Raw genomic sequence first — 8925 nt, forward strand, 5'->3', positions numbered from 1 at the left:
CTATTGCCAGTACAACATTGAATCAGCATTTGTGAACATTTCATTTCAGGATATGTCAGGGACTTGAAGCAGATAATGAGAGGAATCAAAACAAAAGACCTAAAGGAGATAGAATTGATTTCAATAACATTTTTATTACTACTGAAAGTTGGAGGGGGAAAATGGCATTTTATTATATGTGGGGGAGGGGTTGCTATCTTTCATGTTTTATTGATACTCTTTAATGGGATTCTTTACCAAGAAAACAACCACACTCATTGTCTAATATTCACCATGGAGTGAAAAGGCTCCTTCCCCATCAGTCTCTGCAGCCACTTATATCACCACCTAGTCTTGCATGCAGAGCAGGTCCTGGGCACTGGCCCTGCCCTACTCTTGCCTGAGTCTGTTCTGCATGCAATTAGCTGAGCTCTGACTCTAATGAGTTTGGTCCCTAGTGAGGGCAGGGCGGGCAGGGGCAGGGGCTGAGGGGAATGATGTTATTCCCAGGTCAGTGTCTGAAGGTTTCCGCTCATTCTTTGGATCATGCTTGTGATAATGAAAACTCGCCAGGTGTTGGATCTCTGATGTAAATTTTAATATGTTGCTATGTGAAAGTGATGGGCTCATACATCATTTCCAGGCTGTGCATGCAGATGAACTCTGCAGAGAGGCTGCCTTGCTCAGCCACTGGGGCCATTGCTGGCCAAGAGGGGATACAATTTCCCCAAATGATCTCAATAGAGCCAGGAGCAGCAGAGAACCAAGGCAGAACTCTAAGTTAAAGGGCCCCAAAGCCCCCTAAGCCATTCAAGTCTATGAAGAAAGCCTGGATAAACTCATTCCCAAACCTCTCAGGATTGACATGAGAAAAGTACTTGGCAAAGTACAATATAAATGTGACCTAGTATTAAATATTCATCCTTGAATGGGTATGTGAGCTCACTGATAATGATGTTGCCTCTCATGAAGCAGACTGCAACTCATCAGTGTCTTCCCATTCTGACAGACTTTTATTCATGTCCTCCCATAAGTCTGCCAAAAAGATACCTCCCTTGCTGTCATGCATGCTAATTATGACACGCATGTAGAGGAAAAACGTATTCTTCAACCACCAGTGAAGCAATTTGGTGCAGTGAAAATAGAACTTGCCTTGGAGCCAGGAAGACCCTCAGTTCAGGATCTGTCTCTAGCACATACTGGATATGTGACTGAGGGCAGGACCTTTAATTTCTTGGTGTCTTCAAACTACTCTCTGAAATTATAAATTGCAAAGAATGTGCTAAACAGTTCGACTATCTGGAGATTTTTCATGCAAAGAATTTCTTATTCCAATAAAATCAAAGGTCCAGTATCTGTATGTATATTATCGTCACTTAGTCATACACCACAAATGAGTTGGGTTCAGAATTAAAGAGGAGATAAGCAAGTTCATCAGAACATTCTGAAATTTCTTCAAATACCCAAATTTCTTCCTGAAACAAGGATTCATTTTTTTAAAACATGCCATTATTGTAGCATGGCTGCAAATGATGGGCTGCTACAGTCTACAAAAAATTTAAATTTACTATCAGTCAAATGGCAATAGAAGGGTACATGGTATAATGTGACCTAGCAATAATACATAACAGATAAGGAACTGTGAAGAACCAAAATAAAGTATTTTATGAAGGACATGTCTACTGAGGAAAGAAGATGAATTGGTAACAAAGAAAAAGAGAACTCACTGAATAATCTATCTTCTTTCAGTTTTATCAAGATTAGTCCCTCCACAAGATAACTTTTTAGAGTTAAGAATGAAGCCTGCCCTTTCCAGGTCTCTGAGTCTAAATGTAAGCCAAATCCATTCACATGCACTCACAGGCATGTCACTGCTTACTGGTTATTATATTCTTAGATAAGCTCTGAGTCTATCATCTTAGCTCTCTTTTCATGTGTGGAGACTTCAAAGAGCTCAAAATTATGACATACATATATGCAGCTTCCTCAATGTTTCTTTCACCACAGCTCTCAAAATACTTATATTGTTACACAAGATGGCACCAGGACTGTGTCACACAACTTCTGGTTCCAGTTATACATGCAGAAGAGCCTTGCCTCTGGCTTACCTTAGATCTACCTCTCAATATATCCCCCCCCCCCCAATTCAAGACTCATTCACTCACTTTGAATACAGACTATAATAAGGGTTCATATCTGGATATTTACTCCTTACCCCCAACACTCATTTCCTCAGGTTCTATTCCATTCTTATAAACAAACATTTCTTAATTCATTCTCTCTCTCTCTCTCTCTCTCTCTCTCTCTATATATATATATATATATATATATATATATATATATATATATATACATATATATATACATATATATGTATATATATATATATATATATAAAATCTCAATCAATACCTTGTTACATTCTCAATGTTGTTTCCTCATTCAGTCATGTCCAACTCTTCTTGATCCTGTAGACTATACTGGATTTTTTTGGGCAAAGATACCAGAGTAGTTTACCAGTTCCATCTCCAATGGATTATCCAGAAGAGATCAAATGACCTACCCAGGGTTATCTAGCCAATCAGTATCTAAGGCCATTTTTGAATTTGGGTCTTTCTGACCCCAGTTCCAGTGTTCTAACCACTGAGTCACCTTGCTTCCTCCCTATAACAAACATCTAGGGATCTAAAAGCAGAACCTCATACCAACATACACTCCAATTGACAATGAAGAGGATAGCTATGTGTTTTTTGACTGAGAGGAAAGTACAAACTATACAACATCTCTTACACTTCACTTTTTTACAAGCAAATAGAGCTACCACCCTAGTTCATTTCCTTATCAGCTCTTTCCTATATTATTGTTAATAGTTTTATACTCATTTTCTTTTTTCTAGTCTCTCACCTCTTGATCCTTCATTGGCAAAAATGGTCTTCCTAAAGTACAGATCTGACTGAGTTACTCCTTTGCTCAAAAGCCTTCCTTCTTATTATCTTTAGGCTAAAGTACCAATTTTTCATCTGGGCTATAGAGTGCCTCTCCATAACCTATCTTTCTTGTCTTACGCCATACTTCCTACATTCATTGTTCCAAGAAAATTAGACTGCTAACTGTCTGCAAAATGAGAGAGTTAGGCTAGAAAAGATTCCTTCCAGTCTAAATCATGACCCTGCTTTCCTTTAATCCTATAACCTATTTTCCAAATTCTACATTTCACCTCTTGAACATGCCATCCACCTTTCCTGAAACCTTTCTACCCCTTTTTAGATTCCTTACCTTCTTTCAAAGGTCAATTCAGATGCTTCTTCCTCCATATAGTTTTCCCTGATTTCTCCCTCAGTGAACATTTTCTTTCCTTTCCCAAATTTTCCTTAAGACCTTTTCTTGAATTTCTCATTTGTACCACTATACTCCATATTATATTAGACTCATCTGTGTACATATATTATAGCCAACTCTATTCCCTGCTCCCTATAGAAAATAAGTTTCATATATCCAAGAACTGATATTGCCTTATCTGGATATGTCTGATGAACACACTAAGAAGATATTTTGTAAATATTTGTAGAATGAATGAGGAAAGTAAAACTCAGAAATACTAAGTGATTAATTCAATTTAACAAAATATAATGTCTTCTGTGTGTTGAAAGAAATTTTTGCTGTTGTTCAGTAATTTATCAGTCATGTCTGATTCTTTGTGATCCCACTTGGGTTTTGCCATTTCCTTCTCCAAACCCTTTTACAGGTAGAAGAAATGGAGGCAAATAGGATTAAATGTCTTCCCCTAGGGTCACACAGCTAGTGAGGTTTTGAAGCCAGATTTGAATTTAGGAAGATGAGTCATACTGACTTCCAGCCTAACACTCTATTCAATGTATAATATAGTTGCCCCTTGAGGGGCAATTTTACTTTAAGTAAGACCCTGACCCCTTGAAATCTAGAGTTTAAAGGAAAGCATAAAACACATATCTAAAAGTTTTGGGATTACATTTGTGTGTGTATTCCCCATTCTGGTCACAGATCACAACCCTTTAGGGATTTATTAGGTTTATAAGATCATAAATTTAGAAACTCAAGGGATTTTTTTAGGAACATATAGTTCGGTGACTCTTAACCTTTTTTTTGTATCATGGAATCCTTTGTCAAATGTACCAAAACCATGGATCCCTTCTCAGAATAATGGTTTTAAATACATATGTGAAAGAACATAGAATTAAGTAGAAAACTGATTATATTAAAATAAATAATTGTCATTTATTCAAGTTCACAATTTCATAAAACTTGTTCACTAACTCCTTTAGGGAACCTATGAACTTCAGGTTCAAAACTCCTCAGGTTGGACTAGAATTTTAATCAACCCCTTAATTTTAAATAAGGAACTGAGTCCCAAGATGTTATGACAAAAATCACACAGGGAGCACATAACAAAGATAAGCTTTGAACCCAGACTCTATGATTCCAAACTGTCATTAGTCAATTGTTCAATCAGACCCTTCCTGACCCCATGGACCCCAGTACACCATTCTATACTCCATTTTTTTCCTAAAAGTCTGTTCTAGTTTATGTTTGTTGTTTCCATGATACTATTTATCTTATCCTCTGTCGTTCCCTTTTTCTTTTGCCTTTAATCTGTCCCAACATCATGGTCTTTCCCATCTTCTCATTTTGTGGCCAAAGTATTTAAGCTTCAGCTTCACTTCTAGTGAATAGTCTGAATTAATTTAAATACTGATTGATTTGACTTCCTTGCCATAAAAAGGACTCTTAAAAGCCTCAGCTCTGTACCACTCACATCCTTTTCACTATACCACATTTTCCAAGTTGTGATAATGAGAAAATGTGTTGCTGGATGGATAACCTGGTGATTAGCCTCTAAAAATTTATCCTAATCCTCAGATAGCGTATACAACCTATACCTGAAATTTTTCAGCTTGGCAGCAACTGTCATACCTTGATCTCTCCTGACATAATCTTTGAAAATCCAGAGATCTTGATGCCAGAAATAAGCAAGGGAGAAGGACTTATGTAAAGAGCACAAATTATTGATGCATGAGATATATAGCCTCCTTAATGGTTCTTCCTATATCAAATCCCCCCCCCCCCCAAACCACCCTCCACAGAGCTGCCAAAGTGTGACAGGATTTACCATGTCACTCCACTGCTCAATAACTCTAATAGTTACCTATTACCTTTACCATAAAATACATATTTCTCTGTCTGGCATTTAAGATCCTTTACTACTTGGTTCCAACCTACCTTCCTAGATCTACTGTTAATTTCTCTCCTTCATGTCCTCTTGGTATAGTCAAAGTGGCCTTCTCACTTTTTCTCACACATGATACACCATTTCCCATCTCGACACCTCTGTGCTTGACCTCATGTTTGAAATGCACTCCTTCTTCCCCTTTGCCACTGAGAGTTCTTAGTTTCTACCAAATATCTCTTTCTAAATGAGACCTTTCCTGGTTCTCCTAGCTGCTAACGCCTCTCTTCCCCTATCCTAATTACTTAGTATATATTACATATCTATTTGGTATATATTTACATGTATATATTGCACATTTCTTGTATGTTACTTCCCCCAGAGAAAGTAAGTTCCTTGAAGGCAAGAAATGTTTCACATCTGCCTTTATATCATTATTTACACATTAATAAATTCTTATGAGACACATACAAAATTTTATGTGATATCCATAAGGTAGGATGACTCCTGATCAAGTAAGGAGAGGTTCTCATAAAGACTTTTAAAAACGTAGTCATAAGCAGAGCCAAGAAAACAATAGACGTGATAATTACAATAATGTAATAATCACACACCAAAAGAATAATCAAAAATGAATTTAGCAAAGATGTAGAGATGAGAAGGCACCCTCAAACACACCCCTTTTTCAAGGTGGGAGATCCACAGGTATTATACATCAACTGGGGATTTTTTTTTAATGTATCAGTTTAGTCATTCTGATATTTTTTCCTCATTAAAAAAATTGTTATATAAGATGGCTCTCTGAGAGCAGTCAGGGAAAGATACTGGGAATAACTGTGATGATGTAAAAAACAGGAGACATTATAAGATAAATTATTTTTACAAATAAATAATTTTATTAATTTGTAATAAATATATTTTAAATAAATAAGTAGAATCTTTAAGATAATTACTTGTTCAACAGGTAGAGCTGTTGAATGAAGAAGGGCCTTAGGGCATTCCAGGCATGGGAAATAGCATGAGCAAAAGCTTGGAGGCAAGAAAATGAGATACAAATTTATAGGACAGCATGATGCCCTTTTAGGTAGAAACATACATTCAATGATGATTTTCACCCAAGAGCCAAGGAAATGCACTGTGTAAGACTCAAGAATAACTTCATACTCTGAAGACTACATAAAGTTTTGGATAGAGCCCTGGAATTGGAGTCAGAGGACCTGTAGGCAAATCTTGTCTCTGCCAATTAGTAGCTATCTTTGGGTCTCAGTTTATTTATCTCTAAAATGGTGGAGGCAGGGGTGGGGGGGGAGGAGATAAATTAAATGATTGTCACCTCTCCTCAGTTGTCTGTAAGGTGCTCGGTTCTTCTTTGGAAGCTAAGGCCGTGTTGAGGTGACTCCACTTCAGCCGGCAGCTTAGCACCACTACAAACAAGTCTCCTCCATCCCCCGAAATGGCCGTCTGTATCTACTCCGCCCTCATCCTTCACGACAAAGAAGTTACGGTCACGGAAGATAAAATTAACCCCCTCATTAAAGCAGCAGGTGTGAATGTTGAACCATTCAGGCCTGGATTATTTGCAAAGGCTCTGTCTAATGTCAGTATTGGAAGTCTCATCTGCAATGTAGGAGTTGGTGGACCTGCCCCAGCAGCTGGTGGTGCTGCCCCTGCTGGAGGTGCTGCTCCTGCTAGTGCAGCTGCCCCAGCTGAGAAGAAGAAAGAAGAAGCAAAAAAAGAAGAATCCGAGGAGTCTGATGATGACATGGGTTTTGGTCTGTTTGACTAAATATTTTTTGTAACATTAAATAAAGGGCTTAATTCAACTAAAAAAAATTAAATGATTGTCTAAAGTCCCAGTTTTAAATCATTTAATTGTTGATCCTGCAACTTTTCCCATCTGTTTATACTGTTGTTTTTTCTCTGGAAGTTATTAGTAATAAAAATGCTGACAAAATACCAAAGGGCTATTTGCTTAAGGGTCAGGAAAGGAATGCATTAGTGACCAAACAGTGCATTCCATGTAGGCAATGTGTGGGATAGACAAATTCCCAGTCAGGAATATCAGCTGGCGGCAGTGAGAATAAATAAGGATTAACAGGCTGACCCCTAAAGTATTAAAACATACAGAGGGGTCACAGTAACTCTTCCAGACTTCTGATGAAAAAAGTACAGATGTCCCTTGAGCAGGAGTTTTTAACCTTCTTGTTAATTGATGTTATTCTGGTAAAACATATGAACTCTTCAGAAGAAAGCTTTTAAATGCAAAGAAAAAAAACATATAGCATTATGAAGGAAGTCATTTATGTTGAAAAACAATTACCGGAATGTTTTTTTTTTAATGTCCATGGACCCCAGATTAAAAGTCTCTGACTGTGGTATTACTTGGACAATTATACAAAATCCATGACTCCCTCCCAATTAGCAACTCTAATATCAACAATGAAGGATATTGTCCTGTAAGTCCTTTTTATAGGAAGTGACATGGAAAACAATGTAGAATCCAAAGGGATGAATCAATCTATCACCTTTTTCTTTAAAAAGTCTTTAAAGAACATTGTTTCCTATCTTGGCCAATGTTGAAGTGATGAAGAAGTAGAACTAAGATGACAAAGATGGAGAAAAAGACAGAAGTGATCAATGCCAGAAGGGACACAGATCTGATTCAACCAAATGTGAAAAAAAAAATTAGAATTATTTGAATAATGTCATTAGTCTCACCTCTTAGTCTCAAAGATCCTACTACTTATCTCAAAAACAAAAGGAGTTTATGTATGCCAAAAAAAAACCTTTTCAGGATGTTTTATGGTAGAAAAAATAAAGTAGATTGTTACCAATTGGGGGAATATTGAATAAATTTTGTTACATGGATATAATGGGTTTTGATCCATAAGAAACAATTATTCTGGATACCAGAAAAACATAGGAAGACTTCTATGAACTGATGCAATAAGATCAATGAAGCAATAACTGAAAACAGCAAAAATAGTCACAATGAAAATAAGTCAAGTACTGAGTAACTTCAATAACTAATGAGTGAGAAATGCTGAAAATACATTGTCACTCATAGTTGGTGAGTCAATTTTTGCTTATTTGCTTTTCACTGTCACAGGGAAGGCTAACTGGGTGAAGTAACATAAGTTATATCTGCAAATTACAGTATTAAAAAGAGAAAGGGTATCAATAAAATTTTGATGAAGGGAATATTTAAGAGCAATAAGATTGGAGAAATCTGTAATAATTAAAGTACAGTTTTAAGTACTTTGAAGTAATAGAAGAGATATGACAAGATCAGGTTACAAAAGGTCTTCCATACAACAGATTTATAAGATTTTATAAATTTTATATTTAAAAGATTTTATCTTATAAACATTAGTGAATCACTGGAGGTTTTTGAAATAGGGAGGACTGATGAATGCTCTTTCAGGAAGACTTTTCAGAAATATAAGAATAAATATTCATGAACATGAACAGGGGGAGAATTTAATGATGTGTTGCTATCACCCCCTACTTTTCAAAGCCTAGACTTGTAGTTGAGAGAAAGCAATGAGGTTTATAAGGTGCTCTGGTTAGCCTTCATTTATTTCTATGATGGGATTCCAGAGGAAAAATCTGGCTTCATGCTTCAAATTAATTAACTTTTAACTTACTGTTTTGTCTTACAGACCATTCTGGGAATCTTCCTAGAGATATCATGTTATATCATTCCCCTGCTCAAAAGATCTTCAGTGATAATTTATTGGCCT

General features: G+C 36.5%; 1 pseudogene; it reads left to right on the plus strand.

The window, feature by feature from the left end:
* The first annotated feature begins 6635 nt into the window (after window positions 1–6635).
* LOC141494691 (large ribosomal subunit protein P1 pseudogene) lies at window positions 6636–7020 on the plus strand (annotated as a pseudogene).
* Window positions 7021–8925: the final 1905 nt, after the last annotated feature.

Source organism: Macrotis lagotis, chromosome 8 (genome assembly GCF_037893015.1).
Source record: "Macrotis lagotis isolate mMagLag1 chromosome 8, bilby.v1.9.chrom.fasta, whole genome shotgun sequence".
NCBI classification, from domain to species: Eukaryota; Metazoa; Chordata; class Mammalia; order Peramelemorphia; family Peramelidae; genus Macrotis; species Macrotis lagotis.